Source organism: Tamandua tetradactyla, chromosome 10 (genome assembly GCF_023851605.1).
Source record: "Tamandua tetradactyla isolate mTamTet1 chromosome 10, mTamTet1.pri, whole genome shotgun sequence".
NCBI lineage: Eukaryota > Metazoa > Chordata > Mammalia > Pilosa > Myrmecophagidae > Tamandua > Tamandua tetradactyla.
Window position 1 is genome coordinate 109,386,601 of NC_135336.1, and position 24,661 is coordinate 109,411,261.

Here is a 24,661-nt window from a genome sequence, read left to right on the forward strand (position 1 = left end):
TAAAACTTGGTAGACTGAAATACTATGCAGTATTAGTGGTAAATAAGAGGGTTGGTTAAGGGATATGGAATGTTTATGGTTTTCTTTTCATTTCTTTTTCTGGAGTAATGCAAGTGCTCTCAAAGTTATCATGTTGATGAATGAACAACCATGTTATGATACTCTGAATCATTGAGTGTATACTCTGGGTGGATTGTGTGGTGTGTGAAGGTATCTTGATAAAATTACATTAAAAAATATGTTAGTAGAAACATCACTTGTTCACTTGATTGATTACATGCAATATACCACAGATCTCTCTTCATGAATTTAAAGAGAAATAAAGTATTTTTTTTATAAAACACAAAATGACAATTACATAAACATTGCTCATATATCTAATATTTGAAACCTAATGGCATATTCAAAAGTAATTAGATAGTTCTTGAGTTGTAATAATATAGAAGGAAAAATCTCTGTGACTTCAAGAGAGGAACATACCATGTATTTGTGACTAATGTGAAAAATTTTAACTGGATACTCACTGAATGGTTAATCTGGATTTCATATGCTGAGAAATGAATTGGTGAATATATATGGGAAAACATTTAAGAGTCTGTTTTTTCCTTCCCAACAGCACATTTCTCACATTCAAAGTGTTTACTTGTATATAATGATTTGGGAAAAGGTTTCTTTTGCAACTCGATGTTGAATCAGTATGTATAACTCACATTGGAAAGAAACCTTATATCAGCAAACAGTTTCAAAAAGCCCTAATGACTAATCATCATTTAATTGACATAAACAAATTCACATTAATTGTAAATCACGTGAATGCCATCTATATGGAAAAATATTCAGTTGCATTATAACTTTAGATAATATGAGGGAACTCACAGTGAAGAAAATAGACCCAAGCCATATATATGGGAAAAACTCCGATATTATTATAAAGGAATAATTATGTTAATGTAATCAATATGAAAATTGATTTATAATTTGGCTTTAAACAACAGGAGTGAACTGCACTTAGGATATTATGTCTATAGTCATGTAGAAGATACAGCCCTTGTATGCACAAGAAAAACTCAGAGTAGAAATAATTCATAAAACAGTATATCAGATGAGAAATTCTTTTCCAGAAGGAAGATGCTCTAGGAGAATGAGGTAATTTTTGTGGTAATGTAATTCATTGAAATAAACATGAAAAGTCCTTTATGCAGAAAGCAACAATTGTAAAATGCATGAGGTTTCTACTTTCTATAAAACATTCTCAGTGTAATGAATGAAAGAGACTTCACTGATTTTAAATGCCTTGTCAGTGTATTCCTTGTCATACTAAGGAAATGCCAATACTAAATTCAAAAGGAAAAACAGCCTTAGAAATACAAGCCGGGGGAATACCTCTAACAAAAGTACTTTACAAAACAATTCAAACAAAATTTCAGATGTTTTACCAATGACATATTACTGAAAAAATTCAGATAAAATTTTAGAGTTGTGAAGTTCTGGAAATGTTGAATGCAGAATTTTGTAACAAGTATTAGACAAGTGTATTAGTTGCTAAAGTCACCAGAATGCAATATATGAGACATGGAATAGCTTTTATAAAGGGTTATGTTACATGTTGATAGTTCTAAGGCCATAAATATGTCCAAACTAAGGTATCCAGAGAAAGATATCTTGGCTCAAAGATGGCTGATCTTGGAAGGCATGTAGCTGGTGTCTGCTGGTCCTTGTTCCTGGTGCATTGCTTCCAGCTTCTGATGAAAGTGGTTTCCTCTCTAAGCCTCTGTGTGCCATCACTTAGCTCCTCTGGGACACAACTCTGAGATCAGGTCCACTTAGAATCTCATGGGAAGGTACATGGCTATGTATGCTCAGCCCTACATCTCCAAATGTCTGGGTCTTGTGTTGACTCTAAAGTAGATATTCTCCAAGCTTCTGCATCTGAGGTTTCTGTGAAATGTTTCCACTTTTAGAGGACTCTAGTAAACTAATAAAGACCCAATGTGAATGGGTCGAGTCATATCTCCTTCTACTCACAATGTCACATCCACAATTGGGTGTGCTACATCTCCATGGACATAATCTTATTATGATTCCACCCTACATTATTGAATCAAGATTAAAAGAATTGGCTACCCCCACAAGATAGGATCAGGGTTAAAACATGGCTTTTCTGGTTAACATAATATTTTCAAACCAGCACAACAAGAATATTAAATTATTCAATAGATTAGTACTTGCAAATGAATGTAAAGTAAATATTTTTGCTGAAATTTCTACTACGTTCAGTTTCAGTTTTTATGTAACACTAAACATAATTAAATAATTATGAAATAACTTTGAAAGTTAACTGCAAATATATACCACCTAAACAGATGTTCCTTAACTATTATATGCTGTTAACATATATGTGTATATAATAATGATTAATGGGCTATGGATAGACAGGTAACTTCTAATGGTAAATGAATTTACCTTTTAAAATTGCTCTAACAATTTAAATAGAACTAAAATTAATTTAAATCTTGAAAGAAAAATAAGGTTGTAAATTCTGGATTATTATGGGCACCTGTGATCATTTAAACTATTATGTACCCCTAGAAAACTATGTTCTTTTAATCCAATCTTGTGGGTGCAGACCTAGTGTGGGTGGGGCCTTTTGATTAGGTTGTTTCCATGAAGATGCAACCCTGCCCATTCAAAATGGGTCATAATCTGCTAACTGAAGTCTTAGAGAGAGAGAGAATTTGGAGAAAATTCAGACACAGATGCTTGGAGAAGGAAAACACACCAGCAGAAACCAGAAACACACAGGAGCTGATCTATTTTGAAACCCAACCAGAAACAAAGGGCCATCATATGTCACCATGTGTCTTCCTATACAAAGGGGGAAACCTGGACATCATTGGCTTTTCTTCAGTGAAGATATCCTCTTGTTGATGCCTTGGTTTGGACATTTTTATAGCCTTAGAATTAAATTTGTTACATAATAGATTCCCTTTGAAAAGGTCAAACCATTTCAGGTATATTTCTTCTGGCAGCTTTAGCAAACCAAAACAGATTTTGGTACCAGAGAAGTAGGGTGCTGGGGCGATTGCAAATACCAAAAATACTGGAATGTTTTTTAAATGGATACAAACTAGATTATGGAGGTATTATAAAGAGTTTAATAGAAAAGGCCTAGAATGACTTGAAGAAACTTTTGGTAGAAATATGGACTGTAAAGATACTTCTGATGAGGCATGAGGCAAAAATGATTGTGTTATTGCAAACTAGAAGGAAGGTGACTCTTCTTTATAAGTGCCAGAGAATTTGGAAAAATTTAGCCCTCGTTCTTGATGTAAGGGAAAATTTGAGTGATGAAACTGGTATACCTAGGTAAGGAAATAAACTAAAAATGGAAGATGCAGGTTGGTTTCTGTATGCAGCTTATAGTAAAATTTGAGAGGAGAGGGATAAATTGACAACTAAACTCTTGGTTACAAAGAAACCAGAAATTGATGATCTGGAAATTTCTGGGCTTCCAGAAAGGGAGACCCCAGTGACAATTCTCCCTGTGAAGATTTAATCAATCACAGAAACAGTCAGCCATGTCAAGATGAGCCAGGCTTGGATATAAGTGACCCAGAAAGGATTTGTGGGAAGGCCTATTATCTGATGTTTTTGACCCCTGTATACTACATGCCAAGCCAACAAATTTTTTGCAAGATCTGTATGAATGGAACCACTCTTGGTTTGGATTAAAAGGGACAGGAAAGGGAAAAATTGAAGGATAAATCATTTCAAAGGCTGAACCATGGAAGTTAATGTGTGGAGCCCAGAAATCTTGTGTCAGGAGAAGGAACACCACGTGCATGTGTAGATGGTGAGTTTGACCTGGAGGCAGGAGGCAGGCCTTTTGCCTTGTTGTTAAGGAAGTGATTTTGTACCCCAGACCTCAGAGAGTGGAGCACATCCTCCAGGGTTTAGGGAAAGTCTGGCCACCAGTCCACTGTTCTGAATGGGTTAAAGTACAAGTGACAGAGTTCAAATGTCCCAAGATGATTGAGGAAAGCAAGGCTGAAAACAAGGTGGTCTCTCCACTTATTCCAATGTTGCAACCCTCATTTCAGGATTTGGAGAGAACAGTGCTTCTGTGTAAGCTCTTGGAAAGGATGGGGATGTGGCTTTCTCACACCCTGAAAATAAAATGTCATTCTATAAATGAGTCATATACCTTAAAATCTAATGAAATTTGCTGTACTGGTTTTCGGAACTATTTGGGTCTGATAACCCCTGTTTTCTTTTCAATTTCTCCTTATGGCAATGGGAACATATATCCTATGGCTGCCCCTCCTTTGTATATTTGCACCAGCTAATTTGTTCTGAATTTTACAGATCCAAATCCAGAGGAGAATTTTGCCTTAGGACAGACTGTGCCTGTAGGTGATTTTGATGAGACTTTTTATTGTTTTTTACTTTGTATTGTATTTATATTGCTACTGAAATGTTTTAAGACTTTTGTGATATTTTGATGGAATGAATGTATTTTGTATATAGAAAGAACATGTCCTTTGGGGGCTCAGAGGGCAGAATGAGCGGGTTTGAAACTATTATGTACCCCAGAAAAGCCAGACTCTTTTAATCCAATTTTATGGAGATAAACCTGTTGTGGGTGAGACCTTTTGATTAGATTGTTTCCATGGAGTTGCAACTATTCAAGATGGAACTAAATCCAATTACTGGAGTCCTTTAAGATGGAGACACTTTGGAGAAAGCTTAGACACAGATTTTTGGAGAAAGAAAATTCCACAGCAGAAGTCAGAAAGACCCACAGGAGCTGGGTAAGCTATTTTGAAAACAACCTCAGAGAGAAGGACCAGGGAATATCACCACATGCCTTCCAATGTGACAGAGGAAACCAAAACTCCAATGACCTTTCTTCAGTGAAGGTACTCTCTTGTTAATGCCTTAGTTTGGACATTTTTATGATTTATGAACTGTAAATTTGTAATCTAATAAATCCCATGTAAAAAAATCAACCCATATCTTGTATATTACATCCTGGCAGCTTTATAAATTCAAAAGAATTAGCTATGAATTGAAAATTCCCACAATTCTGAGTGGGCAATCAGACATTCCATACATGTACAATTTGTTTTAAAGTGGCTTTTACCACCACATGCAGAAATATCTTAGGGCACATGGAGATGGAATGTCATTGCAGATGTAAGGATCACCTCCTTTGCACAATGCTTTAGGAGAACCAGGAATATGTCAATTCATGGAACTACAAAGCTCTGGCTTTGGTGTTCCTTCTTGAAGGTTTTCACTCCAAATGCTCACTGTTTTTTTAATTAAATGGTACTAATAAGAAAATTCTGGAGGGAAAGAATCAGCTCCTGAAGGAGAATGTCTATCTTGTAAGTTAACCCTATATGAGTTCAGGGTTAGGTAAGGGCAGGAGCTGCATGAGTTCTGCATATTGATGGCTTTTTCTTTTCTGCTCCCAAAGTTCATTATAAACCTGAGCTAATGAAATGCCAATGGATTGAGTCTTGGAATTCAAGGGGAACAAAAACACCTGAGTTTGGTAGAGGCATATAGATTTTTGTTTGTATTGTGCATTACTATGTTCGCAGTGTACATTTGATCTTTAGGAGTCAGTGGCATAACTGTGCCTTGTAGAAGAATTATCTTCAGTGTAAATCAACTTAATCTCCCACATGTAATATGTTAAATTAATTGACAAATATTTATTAAGAACCTCTGATGTCCCAGAACCTGGAATATTCTGGGCACTAAATGGCCAAAATAAATAATGTTTCCACCTTCACAGAGTTTATATCCCACTGGAAGTGATACAAAAATAAACAAAATAACACTATGACATTAATTCATGACTTAAGATTCTGGGGTTTTCTGCTTATGGACCCACAATACTCTATCAGAATTCTCCTCAGCAGTGGAACATGTAGTGCTGATTAAATTGAACTCTCTTGATGATGATGCAGCTGCCTTTCCAACTAGGTCATAACATGTGCTAATTTCGTTGTTCCCAAGAGACAGAAAACCAATAAACAAAACCTCACGAAATAGTAAATCTAAACCTCCTCTTAACTCTTGTCCTTCCCCCCATTATTTACCTCTGCCGTTGCTGTAGTAGTGCTGATGGTTTCCTTTTGAACATAGCTCATAGCATACAATAGCAGTTTTTGCCCTGTACCCTGGACTTAAGCACTGTTTATACAAGAGTCATGTCTTTGAAGTAATTCTTATGAGAATTCATTCATATTTCTAGTGTGAATCAGTGGGACATGTAGGTCTATATAACCCTTTTCAATCTTTTCATGTTCAATATGGTAATAGTACATATAGACCCAATAGAGAATCACCTTCACTTCTGTCTATTCTCTTACATTGGAGTTCAACCTTATTAGCTAATGGTTAACTCATCTCTAGCTTCTATGTATCTTTAAGTCCTTAATATTCTGTATTATAAGCCTCTGATTGTACCTTTATGCTGGTCATAAAAGTGGAATTATACAGTATCTATCCTTTTGTGTCTGGCTAATTTCATTCAGCATTGTGTCCTCAAGGCTCTCCCATGTTGTCATGTGCTTCAGGATGTCATTTTGTTTTACTGCTGCATAATATTCCATCATATGTATATACCATATTTTTTTGTTCCATTCCTCTGTTGATGGGCATTTCATTTGTTTACATCTTTTGGTGATTGTGAATAATGCTGCTATGGACATCGGTGTGCAAATGTCTGTTTGTGTCATTGCTTTCAACTCTTTTGGATGTATACCAAGTAATGTGATTGCTGGGCCATAGGGCTATTCAATATTTATTTTCCTAAGGAACCACCAAACAGTCTTCCATAGTGGCTGCACCGTTATACATTTGCACCTGCAGTGCATAAGTATCCCAGTTTCTCCACATCCTCTCCAACATTTATAGTTTCCTGTTTGTTTAATAGCATCCATTCTTATAGGTGTGAGGTGCTATCTCATTATAGTCTTTGGTCTGCATTTCCCCTAGAGCCAGTGAAAATGAACATCTCTTCGAGTGCTTTTGAGCCATCTGCATTTGCTCTTCAGAAAAAAATGCTTATTCATATATTTAACCCATCTTATAATTGGGTTGTTTGTTCTTTTGTTGTTGAGTTGTATGATTTCTTTATATATACAGGGAATCAAACCTTTGTCTGATATGTGATTTCCAAATATTTTCTCCCATTGACTTGGCTGTCTCTTCACCTTTTTGACAAAGTCATTTGAGGTGCAGAAACATTTGATTTTGACGAGTTCCCACTTATCTATTTTTTCTTTTCTTCCTGGTGCTTTGGGTGTAAAGCTTAAGAAGCTCGTTCCTATTACTAGGTCTTAAAGATGTTTCCCTACATTTTCTTCTAGAAGCTTGATGGTACCATTTCTTATATTTAGGTGGTTAAACCATTTGAGTGAATTTTTGTGTAGGCTGTAAAATAGGGGTCCTCATTCATTCTCTTGGCTATTGATATTCAAGTTCTTCCATGCCCAATTATTGGAAAGATTGTTTTGTCCCAGTTCAGAGCATTTGGAAGGCTAGTCAAATATTGGTTGATTTGATTCCATTGGTCAACACTTCTATCCTGGTGCCAGTACCAATTTGTTTTGACCACTGTGACTTTATAATAGGTTTTAAAGTCAGGCAGTGTTAATCATCCCACTTCATTCTTCTTTTTTAGGATGCTTTTAGCTATTCAGGGATCTCTTTCCCTTCCAGATGAATTTTGTAGTTAGCTTTTCCAAATCACCAATGCACATTGTTGGAATTTTGATCAGTACTGTGTGGAATCTGTAGATCAATTTGGGGAGAATTGACATATTAACTATATTTAGCTTTCCTATCCAGGAACAGGAAATGTCTTTCCATCTGTTTAGATCTCCTTTGATTTCTTTTATCAATGTTATGTAGTTTTCTGTGTACAAGTCCTTTATGTCCCTAGAGTATTTGATTCTTTTAGTTGCTATTTCGAATGGAATGTTTTCCTTAACTGGCTCCTCAGCTAGGTCATTGTTTGTGTATAGAAATGATTTTTGCACATTAACTTGACATCCACCACCTTACTGAATTTGTTTATTAGTGCAAGTAACTTTGCTGTAGATTTCTCAGTATCTTCTAACTATAGTATCATATCATCTACAAATAATGAGTTTTACTTCTTCCTTTCTGATTTGGATGCCTTTTATTTCTTTGTCCTACCTGACTGCTCTAACTAGAACTTCTAGCACAGTGTTGAATAATAGTGGTGACAGCGGGCATCCTTGTCTTGTACCTGATCTTGGGGAAAGGCTTTTAGTCTCTCTCCTTTGAGTATGATGCTGGCTATCAGTCTTTAATATATTCCCTTTATCATATTGATTCGATTTCTATCTTTTGAAGTGTTTTTTTCAGAAAAGGATGCTGAATTTTGTTGAATGCTTTCTCGGCATCAATTGAGATGATCGTGTGGTTTTTCCCTTTTAATTTGTTAATGTGCTGTATTACATTAACTGATTTTCTTGTTTTGAACCATCCTTGTATTCCTGGCATAAACCCCATTTGGTCATGGTGTATAATTCTTTTCATTGTGCTGTTGGATTTGATTTGCTAATATTTTATTGAAAATTTTTGCATCTCTGCTCATTAGGAAGATTGACCCGTCATTTTCCTTTCTTACAGCATTTTTACCTGGTTTTGGTATTAAAATGATATTATCTTCATAAAATGAGTTAGGTAGAGTTCTTTTTTCCTCAATTTTTTTGAAAAGTTTGAGCAGGATATATCTTAGTTCTTTATGGAATGTTTGATAAAATTCCCCTGTGAAAAAAATAGGTTTTGAATGGATTACACCTATATAGGAAGAAATAAACTGAAGCAATTTTAGACAAAAAACAGGATGATTTCTTTATGTCAATGAAGTAGAATAGGATATCTTAAATGAATCACAAACCATGTATTTTTTTAATTGGGGGTATAATAAATTTAACTAATGGGAAGAGGGAATCAAGTATTTCATTTTGGGAACAGTACATGTGGGATGACTATTGACATCCAAGTGGACACATTGAGTAGGCAGTTGGATGCATGAGTTTGGTGCTCAAATGAAGAACCAGGCTGGTTTAGCATCAACTTTTTTCTTGGAGTCATCAAACCATGGGTGATATTTAAAGGCAGAAGACTAAATGAGATCATCTAGAGAGTGAATATGGATGGAAAAGAAAAGAGGCAAGGGCAGACAGCTACCTCTGGAAGAGGAAGATATAAATAAAGGAATTTGTCAAGGAGTGGCCAGGAGATAGGAGGGAATTCTCTTATGTGCCAGGCACCATGATAATATTGTATATGAATTGTATCTAATCCTTGCAACAACTGTATGGTTTAGACACTACTTTGTTTCCATCTTACAGATGAGGAAATTAAGACTTTCCTGTCTAAATTTCCAAAGGAGTAAGAGACAGAGGCAAGACTAAAATTCAGGTCTAAAACCAAAGTATATCTTCACAGCTATTACATCACAGAAGGTGGGTTTGAAAGTCTAATGTGTTGACAGTCAGTTTACAGGGTATTTTGGATAAACAGCCCAGGAAACTAGAAGCCCTTATACTTAGAAAGTTATGGAATAATTTAGGGGTAAAATGATAAGCAGTTAACCAAGAAAATAAAAATGGAAGGGCAGAGCAACATTACCTAGGAAATATTGATAGAATTTTAAAACTGATGGCACATGAGAAATAAGGAAGAATTATTTAAAAATGACTCTAAGGTCTTATGCTTGGGTTACTGTAATACAGAAATAGAAACTTAGTATTGTGGAGAGGAATTTAACTTGGAAGAATTTGAGTTCAGTTTAAATATGTTGAGAGTGAGGTGAAGGCATAACAGTAAGTGGAAAAGAGTACCCAGATTCATAATTTAAATTTTCTGTTAATATTCAAACAACTTGGACAAAGTAAGAATGCAGTTTCAGATTTTTTTTTTTGCATGGGCAGGCACCAGGAATCAAACTCAGGCATCCAGCATGGCAGGCAAGAACTCCACCACTGCAACACCATTGCCCACTCTTAGTTTTTTAAAACTCAAAATTAGATAGTAAATCTACATTTATCCAGTATCTTCAAAGAACAAAGTAAATTTCATTAATGATTTTTTTCAGTTAACTGAAGTTTACATCTTCAAGTAAACATTTTTGTGGAAATCTGTCTAGAAATTTTTATTAGTCTCTTCCTCCTTAAATAGATCATGGTAAATATTATTTCACCATTTCTAAATAGAGATGTTCACCATGATAGCTTTTGATTACTGTACTTTACTGGGTTTTCCTATAGCCTCCTACTCTATCAAGGAGAACAATAGTTATTTCTTTTGTCATAGAGCCTGCCTTGTAGAAGCACAGTATCCTCTAACTTGCAGTAAGTCACTGAAAACACTTAGAAGGAGATATGCTTCTAAAATATATATTTTATATTTAAATTTATTGTGATTTATTTGAGATGTCTTATTCTACCTCATTGACATAAATCATCCTATTCTTTTTGTCTAAAATTGTTGCCGTTTATTTTTGCTATGGTCTGAGAAATACAATTATCATTGATTCTGTGAATTAATAAGGAGCTTGCCTGTAGGGCATTTTGCCATTTTGGCAGCTTAGCTTTTCTGAAATTTCTGTTTCTCTTGGTCAGTTACTCTGAATGTTGGAAGCTCCTGGAAGTCTGAGTCTCTTTCTGCAGCAATTCTGTTGATATAATATTGGGACTTGTTTTTAATATATTTTGTCATGCCATCCTTATTGCCAAGAGAGCAATGGAGGTGGAAAAATTGCCCCCACCCCAATTTAGTACAAAGGCTCTTCATTTATACATTATTCTAAGGAAATAATCAAATCTCATTTTAAATAACATTTATTATTTAATATTTACCATTTTTAAATAAAATATTTCTTAAATATGTAAAAAAAAATTCCCCTGTGAAGCCATCTGGCCCTGGGCTTTTCCTTGTAGGAAGATTTTTGATGACTGATTGAATCTTTTTACTTGTGATTGGTTTGTTGAAATCTCCTATTTCTTCCTGTGTCAGAGAAGCTTGTTTGTGTGTCTCTGGGAATTTTTCCATTTCATCTAGGTTGTCTAGTTTGTTGGTGTATAGTTGTTGATAGTATCCTCTTACTATTTCTTTTATTTCTTCACAGTCTGTGGTAATGTACCCCTTCTCATTTCTGATTTTGTCTATTTGCATCCTCTCTTTTTTTCTTTCTCAGTCTTGCTAGTGGCCCATCTTTTATTGAGTTCTCAAAGAACCAACTTTTGGCTTTCCTGATTCTTTGCATTGTTCTTTTGTTCTCCCATTCATTTATCTCTGTTTTAATCTTAGTTATTTCTTTTCTCCTACTTGCTTGGAGTTAGTTTGCTGTTCTTTCTCAAGTTCCTCCAGGTTTGCTGTTAGGTCCTTTATTTTTGCCCTTTCTTTTTTTTAATATAGGAATTTAGGGCAGTAAATTTCCCTCTCAGCGCAGCCTTTGCTGCATCCCACAAGTTCTGATAAATTGTATTCTCATTTTCATTCATCTCCAGAATGCTACTGATTTCTCTAGAAATTTCTTCTTTGACCCACTGGTTGTTTATGCCTGTGTTATTTAATCTCCATATATTTGTGAATGTTCTCAATCTTTGGTGGTTATTGAGATCCAGCTTCATCCCATTGTGATAAGATAAAGTGCTTTGAATAATTTCAATATTTTTGAATTCATAAAGATCTATTTTGTGCCCTAGCATATGATCTATGGTGGAGAATGTTCCATGAGCACTAGAGAAGAATTTATAACCTTGTGTTTTGGGGTGCAATAACCTATTTATGTCTGTTAGGTCTAATTCATATATCAAGTTATTTAACTTCTCTATTTCTTTATTGATCTTCCATATGGCTGCTTTAATTATAGAAGAGAGTGGTGTATTGAATTCTCCTGCTATTATTGTTGAAACATTTATCCCTCCCGACAGTTTTGCCAATGTCTTTCTAATTAACTTTGAAGTGCCTTGATTAAGAGCATAAACATTTATAATTGTTATATCTTCTTGGGGAAATGACTCTTTAATTAGTACATAGTACCTTTCTTTACCTCTTATGATATTTTTACATTTAAAGTTTATTTTGTCTGATATTAGTATAGCTACTTCTGTTCTCTTTTGATTACAACGTGCATCAAAATGGAAAATCTTTTTCCATCCTTTCACTTTCAATTTATTTGCATCCTTGTGTCTAAGATGAGTCTCTTGTAAGAAGCATATAGCTGGATTATGTTTCTTAATCCATTCTGCCAATCTGGATCTCTTAATTGGTAAATTTAGTCTTAACATTTAAAATTATTACTGAGTCTTCAAAGTCAATTTTCCTGCTCTCTATATTACTTATTCTTTCTTCTGTCTCTTCAAATCTGGTGTTGTGTGCCTGTAATTTGTTTTTTATTGGCCAACAGTCTTTAATCTCTGTAATTTCTGCTATTTTTCTATTTATTCTTTCAAATTCCTCTTTATGCTCTTCTACTGTCTTCTTGATCTTCTTTATGTCATTTGCTTTTCCACTTATTTTTTTAAGTAGAGTTGTATGAACATCTTTGATTAGTTGTTCCAATGTCTGTGTCTCCTCTAGGGTTTTAATTTGGTCATTAGGCAGGGTTATATCTGTCTGCATTGTGATATGCTTAGTGATTTTTTGCTGTCTTTGTAGCATGTAAATATCTTGATTGATTTATTTCAGGAGCTGATTTCTTTCAGTAGTCTAAAGCCTTGGATTTTTGGGATGGTTGTACAGCAGGGAGCAGGGTACAGGGTGGAGCTCTCAGCATGGTGCTTTGTTTCAGGACAGGTATGGATGCAGGTTGAGGGCATTATGCTGAATGTGGGCACCAAGCAGCCAGGGAGGGTGTACCTATGTGGGTGCACTGGTCTGGAGGTCATAACCATGGTGTTGAGACCATAACCATGGTCTAAAGCACAGGGCCCTTTGTGCACATGTGTAAAGGTGTGGCATCAGGTTAGCATTATACCTTCATGGATTCGGGTCAGATGTGACCTGGTTGTGCTGATCAGCACTTTTTCAGAGCTGGGAATTGAGGCTGAGGGCTGTGCACATGCACAGTTACAGGACTGCTGTAAAGTGCAGTTCCCAGAGCTGAATGACATGATTGAGGGCCTGTGCACATGCATGGGCCTGGGAGTGCCATAAACACATGTGCTGAGCTCAGAAAGTGTGGTGTGTGGTTATGCAACACTATAGGCATTGGGTGGGGGTAGCCTAGGTATAGAGGTTAGTATGTGCAACCTTTATGTACTGACAGCAGCCTGAAGGGAACACAGAGGGGGAGGTAGTACGTAGGAATGTGCAGGAGAGGTGGGTTGGGTTGCACTTGGGGTGGGGGTGGGGGACAGGTGTGTGCACTGGGGGCTGGTGGGTTACAGAGTTAACTTTTTGGATAAATAAAATATTTCAGAACTCAATAAAAGTGATGGCTGTACAAATCCTGAATCACTTCTGATACCCTCCTGTCCCTTCTCTAATTTTTCCATGAAGCAGGGCTAATCTTGAGCTACTCTAGTTTGCCATCTTCCCAGAAGTATCTGCCTGAGTTTTAGTATGGATTTCCCTTTTTTTTAAAGGCCATGGTCTCATTTTTAAAATAATAAGATTAAAAACAGTGTTCTTATCCATTTCCTTCCTTGTCAAGTGAAAAAACAAGTTCACAAATAATTTTAAAATTTCTAGGTCCAAATGCTATATGTGCAACAGAAACAGATCTAAAACCAGGTTGAGCTGCTCATTTTAGATAACTATACATATACTTTCTCTCCATCCCTCCATCTTCTTCCCTCTTTCTCTCTCTTTCTGTTTGTCTGTATGTGTGTGTATTATTACATTATATATAATTAAGTATTACAATTTCTATGGGAAATTTTTTTGTAATTATACATTTAACGTCGTAGACTGAATAATTGCCCCATAACCTACAATGATATCCAGGTCTTAATCCCTGAAATGTGTGAATGTTACCTCAAATAAATAAAGGGCCATTGGAAGTGTGATTACATATTTCAAGATTAGGATGTTATCTTGGATTATACAGGTGGGACCTATGTGCAATAAGAGTTTACTTGCAAGTGGAAATCAGAGATAGGTTTGAATATACAGAAAGAACATGATAAGACAAGCACAATAGATAGAGCTTCAGTATATTCTGCTGTAGGCTTTGAAGATGGGGGGAGGGACAAAGAGCCAAAGAATTCTGACAGATATCCAGAAGATGAAAAGGCAAGGAATGCAGCTCTAGAGGCTGGAAAAGGTGAGGAAATGGATTCTCCCTTAGAGGCCTGCCAGCACATTGGTTTCAGGCCAGGGAAATGACTTTTCAACTTCTGACCTCCTGAATTATAACAGAATAAATTCTGATTGTTGCAGATAGTGATTTTGATAAGAATAAATGAAATAGTTTTATAATACCTTGATGCCTCAAAAAGTGTGTAGTATCTGCACAGTTCTGTTCTCTAGAATTCTCATTCCTTAAAACTGCTAAACACAGTATATCACCTACAAAAATGGCTTAAAATAATTTTGTCAATATTGATTTCCCCCAGTTCAACAAATATCCCACATTACTCAATGTCACTGATTTACTGAAATGTACTTTAATCATGTATAAATATATTTTAAGGTAATTGCTATTTATTTATTTATTTTTATTAACTTGAAATTTTAAAAAAAATGTGACAAATACAAGCATTCTTAACATGTGGTCATTCTGTTCTACATATATAATCAGTAATTCACAATATCATCACATAGTTGCATATTCATGATCATTTCTTAGAACATTTACACCAATTCAGAAAAAGGAATGAAAATACAGTAAAAAAATTCTTACATACCATACCTCTTAGCTTTCCCTTTCATTGGTCACTAGCATTTCAGCCTACTGAATTTATTTTGACATTTGTTCCCCCCTATTATTTATTTTTATTCTGTATCTTTTACTCATCTGTTGATAAAGTAGATAAAAGGAGCACCAGAAAAAAGATTTTCACAATCACACAGTCACATTGTGAAAGCTATATCATTATACAATCATCTTCAAGAAACGTGGCTACTGGAACACAGCTCTACAGTTTCAGGCAGTTCCATCCAGCCTCTCAGTAATTGCTATTTGAAAGAAATTACTTCCTGAAATTGTTTTGAGTTAAAATTAATGTAATATATTATTTACCGTTTTCCACTGGACAGTTCAGTGGCATTTAGCATTTTCACAGTGTACAGCCATCACTTTTATTGAGTTCTGAAATATTTTATTTATCCAAAAAGTTAACTCTATAACCATCAAACAGTCACTTCAATACTCACATGCCCCTCCCTGCCAACTACTAATGTGCTTTCTGCTTCTCTGTATTTACTTCTTTGGGTTATTTCATATAAATGGAATCATACACTATGTGTCCTCTACTGCCAGTCTTCTTTTACTTATAATATTTTTAAGTCCATACATGTTACAATGTACCTCAGGAGCTCATTAGCTATTTTGTTTTTTTTTTTCATGGGAAGGCACTGGGAAATGAACTTGGGTCTCTGGCATGGCAGGTAGGAACTCTGCCAGTGAGCCACCATGGTCTGCCCAAGCTGATTTTCTTTTAAATTTTTATTCTTTTACCATATATACATGCTAACATTTTTCTCTTTTAACTGTACTCAGATATATATATTTCAGTGCTGTTAATTCAATCCACAATGTTGTGCTATCATCACCACCATCTATTACCAAAATATTTCCATCATTCCAAATAAGGACTCTGTATGTTTAAAGCTTTAACTCCCTGTTCCCTATTCCCACCTCATCACCTATTAACCTGTATTCTAGATTCTGACTCTATGAGTTTGTTTATTCTAATTATTTCATATCAGTAAAACAGACATTATTTGCTCCTTGGTGTATGGCTTATTTTATACAACATGATGTCCTCAAGGTTTATCCATGTTGTCACATGTAAAAATATGACATGCATTAGGACTTCATTCCTTTTTACTGCTGAATAATATTCCATTGCATATATATGTATACTATATTTGTTTATCCATTTATAGGTTGAGGGACACAGGTTGCTTCCATATCTGGGCAATTGTGAATAGTGCTGCTGTGAACATGAGGTGTAAATATCAGTTCAAGTATCTGCTTCAGATTTTTTTGGGTATGGACATAGAAGTGGGATTGCTGGGTCATTTGGTAATTCTATACTTTCTGAGGAAGTGACAACCTCTTCAAATATTCTGCTATGTATATGCCACATTAAGTTTATGCCTTCATCTATGATGGACAGTTAGGGCTGTTTACAACTTTTGCCTATTGTGAATAGTGCAGCCATAAATATTTGGGTAAAATTATATATATATATATCTGTTTTCAATAATTTGGTGTAATATACCTAGGAGTTTACATTCTAGGCCACATGGTAATTCTAAATTTAACTTTTAAACAACCATGAACTATTTACCACAGTGGCTGTCCCATTTGACATTCTGACCAGCAATTTATGATGGTTCAAATTTCTCCACATGGACACCAACATTTTTATTTTCATTTATAAAAATTTTATTTTACATCTCTTTATCTTAGAAGTGTATTTTTCTTTTGAAAGGACTTTATTGGGATATAATTCACATAATGTAAATCCACATATTTATAGTTTATAATTCAGTGTTTTTTGGTATATTTCAGACAAGTGCAACCATCATCACAGTCTTTTAGAACATTTCTTCTCATAAAGAAATCTTGCATGCAACTACATGCCTACTGGAATGGCTGAAATTCAAAATCTGAAACCTCAAATGCCCATGTGGATGTGAAGCATCAGGAATGTTAATTTACTGCTGGTGAGTAAGCAAATTGTTATTACACTTTGGAAAACAATTTGGCAGTTTCCTATAGAGCTAAACATTGTTTTGCCATATGATCCAGCACTTGCACTCTTATGTATTTCCCAAATAAGTTGGAAACATGTTTGCACAGGAGCCTGCAAGTTAATGTTTATAACAACAGTGTTACTAATTGGAAACAATCAAGATGCCTTTAAATATGCAAATGGATAAACTAACCTTGGGCATCAATAAAATGGGGTATTATCCAATGATTAAAAAGATAAGCAAGGATAGTTCAGTGGTAGAATTCTCATGTGCCATGTGGGAGGCCTGGGGTTGATTGCTGGCCTATGCACTTCCCAAAAACAAACAAGTAATTAAAGAAAGAAAAATAAGCAAAAAATTCAACAAATGGTGCTGCAATAATGGGATATTCATATGGAAAAAGAATGAAATGTGGCCCCAGGTATATAGCATACAAAAAAATAAAACAGCTATACATCCATAGCCCTATGTCTTCCTCTAAGAATTTTATAGCTTTAATACATTCATTTAGGTCTTTGTCCCATTTTTGAGTTTGGTATTTGGGCTTGGTAAAGGCCCAATTTCATTCCTTTGCATGTGGATATCCCAGTGCCCTGAGCCATTTGAAGAAAAGACTCTTCTTTCTCTGTGCAATGATCTTAATGCTCTTTTCAAAAATCTTATGCACAAAGATGTATTGCTTTGTTTCTGGATTCTGAATCTTATTCCATTGCTATATATGTCTATTCTTGTACCTACTTTTAATGTTAAAGGAGAGTTTAATGCAAAGTATGTTCACTGACTAAAATAAAATTATGATATTAAACTAACTTTGCATTCATGGAATTAATCTCATTTCAATCTCACTTGTTCATGATGTATAATTCTTTATATATGTTACTGAATTCGATTAAAGAAGGCTTTCTCCCCAAGATCAGAAAAAGGACAAGGACATCTACTCTAACCTCTTCAATTAGACATTTTGCATGAGTTTCTAGCTAGGTAAATTAGGTAAGAAAAGAAATATAAGTCCATTCAGATTGGAAAGGATGAAGTGAAACTCTATCTATTTATAGGTGAGGCAATTGCTTTTATCAGGCACAGCTTGTCATTTGGGGGGTTGTCCTCTCCCTCTCTCATGTCCTCTGTCATTCTGCCCTCCCTGAACACTGATGAGTCAGTTATGCTTTCAGCTCCACATTGGGGACCTGTCAGCCACTCCTGTGATGATAGGATGGGGCACCCACTGTTGTGGGATAGAGGGACTAGAAAATTTCTTTTAATAGTAATTATGATAATTATTTCAATAATCATGTTTATTAAGTGTCCCTGGGGCCAACACCTCAGAGCTGAGCCTCTGGTCTTCAAAGCTCATATAGCACAGGAAGACAGGGGAGGAGAGCATGACTCATGATGTGTGGGGCTCACAGCCATCAGGATATGAAACCAGGTGGGAGCCCAGAGTCCCAAACATGAGAGTCTGTTTGGGAGACTCCAGAGAGTCCCCTGCAGTCTCTTCCCATGTGCCATCCTACAGGCATCTCTATCACTGTAGGATAGTACTTCCTTGTCCTACATGTCTCTGGAGGGCACCAACATACTGGCAGAAATGTTGGGACTTGATGCTTCCTCCTTACTCCTGTCTGCCCTGGGTCTGGCCTCTGCTCTCTGGTTGCCTGCAGTGACATGGTGGATTCTCTGCTAGGTGTCTCAGGATCCTGGCTGATGTCCCTCACATTGACATCCTCTGAGAATGTTTCCTTCCAGACTGGGCAGCTACTCTATGTTTGGGGACTGGATTTCATGATGCACTGTTTGAACACCAGCTCCACTGTGTCCCTCACTGCCCTGGATGATCCAGCCCTACAGGTTGGTCTACTCCAAGTAATTGTCTGCTCAGACAGGACAATTGAGTTCTGCTCAAGATGCCCTGATAGGATGAATTAAATTTAAGAACATGTTTTTCTGATGTATGGAGCCCCAAACCCCAACACTGAGCTACCCTGCTCTTTCCTTGTAGATTTCTGGAAATGATAAAGATCTCCCAGCCACTCCTAAGAAAAGGAGGAACAGATAGAGCACCTCATCCTGTGGCCTGTTTCTTAGGTATCAAATTGGGCCCAAGCTTAAGGATCTCTTCCTCCCCATGATCACCCTGTTCCTGGAGACCTCTTTCAACCATATTCTTTGCTCCAAGAAAAGATCTGCCAGGACATCTAAGCAGCCACAAAATCCTGATTTTATATCACAAATTGCAGTGTTAAATGGCTTGGAAGGGTCTTAAATATTACAGATGAGAGTTTCCTGTTGATGATGTCAGAAATGAAAAGAAGATGACCAAAGCCTCCAGGGCCATGTTCATGGCAAAAGGCAGGATTGACAGAGAGAGGGGGTACCGAGGGCTGAGAGAGTCTCAAGGTGGTGTGGCAGGGGCTCTTCTATCCCACAACAGCGGGTGCCCCATCCTGTCATCACAGGAGTGGCTGATAGGTCCCCAATGTGGAGCTGAAAGCATAACTGACTCATCAGTGTTCTGGGAGGGTAGAATGACAGGGGACATGAGAGAGGAGGAGGACAGCCTCCCAAATGACAAGCTGTGCCTGATACAAGCAACAACATTGTGTGAAAAACAGCACCACCTATATGCACTCACTGTTACCCTTGATACCAAGAGCCTCTCTGGGGCCCCACACATCCATATACCCCTTTCTGTGTGTGCTATGACCTCTCAACATGACCATTTATTTCCTTCTGCTTTTCACTCCTTGGACTCTAGAGCTTCATGCCCAGTCTCACTCTGAACTGATGTCCTTGTTTCCTTCTGTTTAAATGCAACTTCATTGAGGCATAATTGAAACATTCTAAGCTGCTCAGGTTTAGATGCCACTGTTGTTATTCTTTGATGTGTTGACACGTTTCCACCTATGAAGCCAATGCTGTCAATGAGCACATCCACCTCCTACAGAATTCCCACTAGCCAGTTCTTTGTCTCCCTACCTCCCTCTGTCCCTCACCCCAGGGGCCACTGAGGTGCTTTCTGACACTAGGGACTCCTTTACATTTTACAGAATTTCATATGAATGGAATAACACAGTATTACTCCCTCTCCTTTGCTCCTTTTGTCTGGCATCTTTAACTTTCATAATTGTTTAGAAATTCATCGTGTGGCTTGTATCGAAAGTCTGTTCCTCTTTATTGCTGATGAGGTTTCCGTGGTACAGATAGGCCCCATTTTGTTCCAGCACTCCTTCATCCTGAGTATTGGGATTGGATCTGCTTTGGGCCTGTTCATATAAAGCTACTTTGGAACTGTCCGGATAAATCTGCTCTGAGCCTTCAGGAAAACGCACCGTGCTGGCAGTTCACTCTGCGTTTCTCTCTGGTAAAGCCTAGGAGTGGAAAAACGCACCGTGCTGGCAGTTCACTCTGCGTCTCTCTCTGGTAAAGCCTAGGAGTGGAAAAACGCACCGTGCTGGCAGTTCACTCTGCGTTTCTCTCTGGTAAAGCCTAGGAGTGGAAAAACGCACCGTGCTGGCAGTTCACTCTGCGTTTCTCTCTGGTAAAAGCCTAGGAGTGGAATGGTAAGTCCTGTGGCGAAACAAGACCTGACCGAGTAGCTGTACCTGTTTGCTGCCCTCTCTCTCTCGTTCACAATGAGTGTGTTTTAGAGGCCTCTTTTCTCTGATCACACGCCAGGCATCATGCGCTGACCTCGAGGCCCCCAGTCCCTTCCTGTTTCTACGCACAGAATCCCTTCTTGATGAGGCCTGCTCTGATGCTCCATCTAAGATTGCCCAGTGCACCCCACCTGTGTGGCTACTTTGTGTGTTTAACCCACTGTGTGTGTAACCCTCTGTCCCTCTAACCTCCTGACTATCACTGTCATCTTCCCTCTAGCACTTCTGAAGGCACAGAGCTTTGTTCTTTTTAGATTCAGTCAACCAGATGTTTCCTGATGTGCAGAAAGCATTCCTTGGTGGCGATTGTTACATAGGGTTCCTTGGTTACTTGGGACAGAGCCTGTCCCAAAACCCCTTCCCTTTTCCAACCTCCCATATCTGCTATAGGTCTTGTCTTTCACCACCCCTGAGTCTGTCATGGATCTGGGTCAACACCTGCAATTCTGCCAGTTAGGGCTTTCCTGTCTTTCTTGTGGGGCTCAGTTGGTTCTCATCTATCAGCTGTATCCACACAGTAAGCATGGGGGAAGGGCTGGGAGGGGATAGTGGTTTGGGGGTTAGTGACTGAGCAAAGATGAACTAGGGGGTGGAGAGGAGCAGGGGATGGGAGGGTAGGTGGGGATTCATGCTGCAGGAAGTAAACTCCTGATCCCAGGGCTCCAGAGGAGTCTGGGGTGGGAAATTGGCAAAGAGGCTCCTGAGCCCAGTCACAGAGTGTGGTTCTGTGTTTGTTTCTCCCACTGCAGTGGCCTTATAGGCCTCCAACAATGCCTTTGGTGATCATGGATGCTCTTTAACATAAAGATTAATAGGATAGATAGATAATAGATAATAGGATTAACATAAGACCTGTTGAACTACTTGGGAGTAGATGGCATTAGGGTGGTGGTGGCAGTAAGCTGCTTTATGTTATCTGATTTATGTAAGACAGTCTAGGAGGAAGAGAATGTTTGTTTACCCCAAATGGTTATTTGAGTTTTGAGGGTGCATGTGGGCTATACCTTCTGCCACCACCAGGCTGTATCTCAGGGGGAATGGAGGGTGTTGGCTGACTTTCAAGATAATGAGTTGAAGAGATTTACTCTGAGTAAAGGAGGTCTCCAGATTTCCCTGGAGGCATATCCCCTAAGTAGCTCTGAGGCTCCTTTAGCCTTCTGCCATATATGAAAAGTTTAGTTGGTGTTCTAGTTTACTAGCTGCCAGAATGCAATATACCAGAAATGGAATAGCTTTTGAAGGGGGTAATTTAATCAGTTGCTAGTTTACAGTTCTAAGGCTGAGAAAATACCCCAATTAAAACAAGTCTATAGAAATGTCCAATCTAAGGCATCCAGGGAAAGATACCTTGTTTCAAGAAGGCTGATGAAGTTCAGGGTTTCTCTCTCTCAAGTGAGAAGGCACATGGAGAGCACAGACAGGGCTTCTCTCTCGGCTGGAAGGGCACATGGCAAATACAGCGTCATCTTCTAGTTTCTCTCCTGGCCTCTGGTTTCATGAAGCTCCCCAGAAGGCATCTTCCTTCTTTATCGCCAAAGGTCACTGACTGGTAGACTCTCTGCTTCATAGTGTTGCTCTCTCTGAATCTCTCATTCTCCAAAATATTTCCTCTTTTATAGGACTCCAATAAACCAATCAAGACCCATCCAAATGGGTGGAGACATGTCATCCCCTAATCCAGTTTAACAACCATTCTTGACTAAATCACATCAACCGAGGAGATGATCTCATTACAGTCTCAAACATACAGCATTGAGTAGAGATTATTCTACCTTTATGAAATGGGATTTATATTAAAACCTGGCTTTTCTTAGGGGGCATACTTCCTTTCAAACCAGCACAGTTGGCTACCCCTTATAATAGAGAATACATTTGGAAAATGTTCATGAGATCAGGAATCTAAGCAGGTCTTTTCTCACTCAGGCAGCCATGGATAAATGAGAGTCCAGCTTCTGGGATGAGTTCTGTGCAATTTTGGCCTTTCTAGAGTAGGATGTGTTGCTGCTTGCCTCTTCCTACCTGCCCTGTTGTCCAAGGTAGAAACCCCACAGGCACCTTATGGAGTGAGCCCTTGGACCCATCCTCCCATTTCTGTGTCCATGGAAGCTTCTCCTTGGAGTCCTGAGGTGGAGTCCTGGGTAGAAATGGCCCAGGCAGGTGGGAATATAATGTATTTTCTCTTCAGGTTTTGATTTATTTTGTTTACAAACCAAGTGTTCTATTCAATTAAATTAAAGTTTAATGTTTTGAATTCCCCCTTTAGTCCACTTAATTTTATTTCCTGGATATCTCTCCATGACGACATCTAGAAGTTAGGACTGATCTTTTCATCCCTGGCTGAAATTTCTTGATGTGGTTTCACGTTACAGATGTCAGTGCCCAAAATGATGAACAGTGAAATGGGTCCACTTTATGAGCCATATCAGGGAGGATATCTCTGTCCTTTGCCCTTTTCCTGATTATTTACTTGGGATGAATTCCAAGAAACAGAATTTCTGGGTCAGTCCTGGGAGAGACAGGGGTATGTACTAGTGATGTGCCTGTGTCTCTACTCACCTGCCCATGTGCTAATGTTGTTGGGATGGATGGGGAAGTTGTCCAAGCTAAAGCTCGTAGGAGATAGGATTAACATAAGACCTGTTGAACTACTTGGGAGTAGATGGCATTAGGGTGGTGGTGGCAGTAAGCTGCTTTATGTTATCTGATTTATGTAAGACAGTCTAGGAGGAAGAGAATGTTTGTTTACCCCAAATGGTTATTTTATGTATGAAGGAAGAATACTGAAAGACAAGAACTTTGTTCCCTCAGGAAATGCATGCATGCCTATTGTCATCCTACAGTATATAACCAGGATCTGGTTAAGACTAAAATTGTCTGAAGTCTTTCTGATGTAAACTCAAGCTTCAGACCCCCTGAGCCCATCTCTTTCTTTCTTTCTTCTTTCTCCCTCCCTCCTTCCTTCCTTCCTTCCTTCCTTCCTTCCTTCCTTCCTTCCTCCCTCCCTCCCTCCCTCCTTCCCTCCCTCCCTCCCTCCCTCCCTCCCTTCCTTCCCTCCCTCCTTCATTCCCATTCCTTAATATCCTTCGAGCTCCATTTCAGTAGGAATCAACAAAAGCTGTTAGTGCTGGGAGTCAAGAACACAGAACTCAGCCCCTGACCCTACTCCCAGATGCTCCCAAGCTGGTATGTGGACCTTTATTTCTGTGGGATCATATGTGCAAGGAGAGGGCAGGGAGGAGAAGCAGAGGCTGAGAGAGCAGAGTTTAAGTAGGCTTTCATGCCTATTGGGGTAGTGGGTGGGAGAAGCAAGAGAATCTTGACTGAGATTGGAGAATGGCAGGGGGTCACGAGGGAGGATGGTGTGAATGCAGCATCTTCAAAGGCAGTGAGAAGAACAGGGGTGTGTGAGATGTTCCCCAAGGATCGGGTGTACAGTTACAAATCTCACAGGGTCCCTAGTGGGTGGTACCATCTCCAATTTTGACTCAGTATCTAACTTTTCACATGGGGAACTTAGGATCTGTCAACTGCAGGAATTGTCCCTTAATCTCTGTCTCCCCCATTCTCTCAGTGAACAGTGTTCACTGAGCAACTCCTTTGGTACAGTGGGGAGCACAGTCTTGTTTATGCTCTCAGGGGACCTGTAGGTCAGCAGGGGAGATAGAAATAAGCTGGCAATATTTATGAGAGAATAGAAATACTATGATGGTGTGAAGTGGGAAATCAGAGAAACAGCTGGCCATGGGTGACCACGGTGTGTGGACGCATGGGCCTGATGAGACTGACAGCCCTTCCTGTGGTGGTTGGAGGGGGCAGTTGCAGCCCCTGAGACCTCTGTGAGCACAGCTCAGGAGTGCTGTCGGTCAACATCATCCCATCCACTTTCCCTCTGCAGACCTGGGACCTTCACTCAGGCTCACTTTCTGTCACATCCCATTTTCACTCACCAGAACTCTACATGTCCAAGTTGTGGAAATATATATAACTAATGATATGTGCCTTAACTCATTCAGTGAAATGTTATGCATTCCTTGAAAACATATTCTGGAATAGTTAATTTGGAAAAATCACAA

The 24,661-nt window shown here is 38.2% G+C and overlaps 1 protein-coding gene across 38 annotated transcripts in view; it reads left to right on the plus strand.

Annotated features, from left to right (window-relative positions):
- Positions 1-24,661, plus strand: part of LOC143648798 (uncharacterized) — a 303,168-nt gene that overhangs the window by 123,599 nt on the left and 154,908 nt on the right. For 31 of the 38 annotated variants that reach the window (XR_013158774.1, XR_013158773.1, XR_013158789.1 and 28 more), the window contains one exon: positions 16,748-16,902. The gene's annotated coding sequence lies outside the window, so the exon portion shown is untranslated. The other 7 variants (XR_013158802.1, XR_013158800.1, XR_013158804.1 and 4 more) reach the window with 5 other exon arrangements.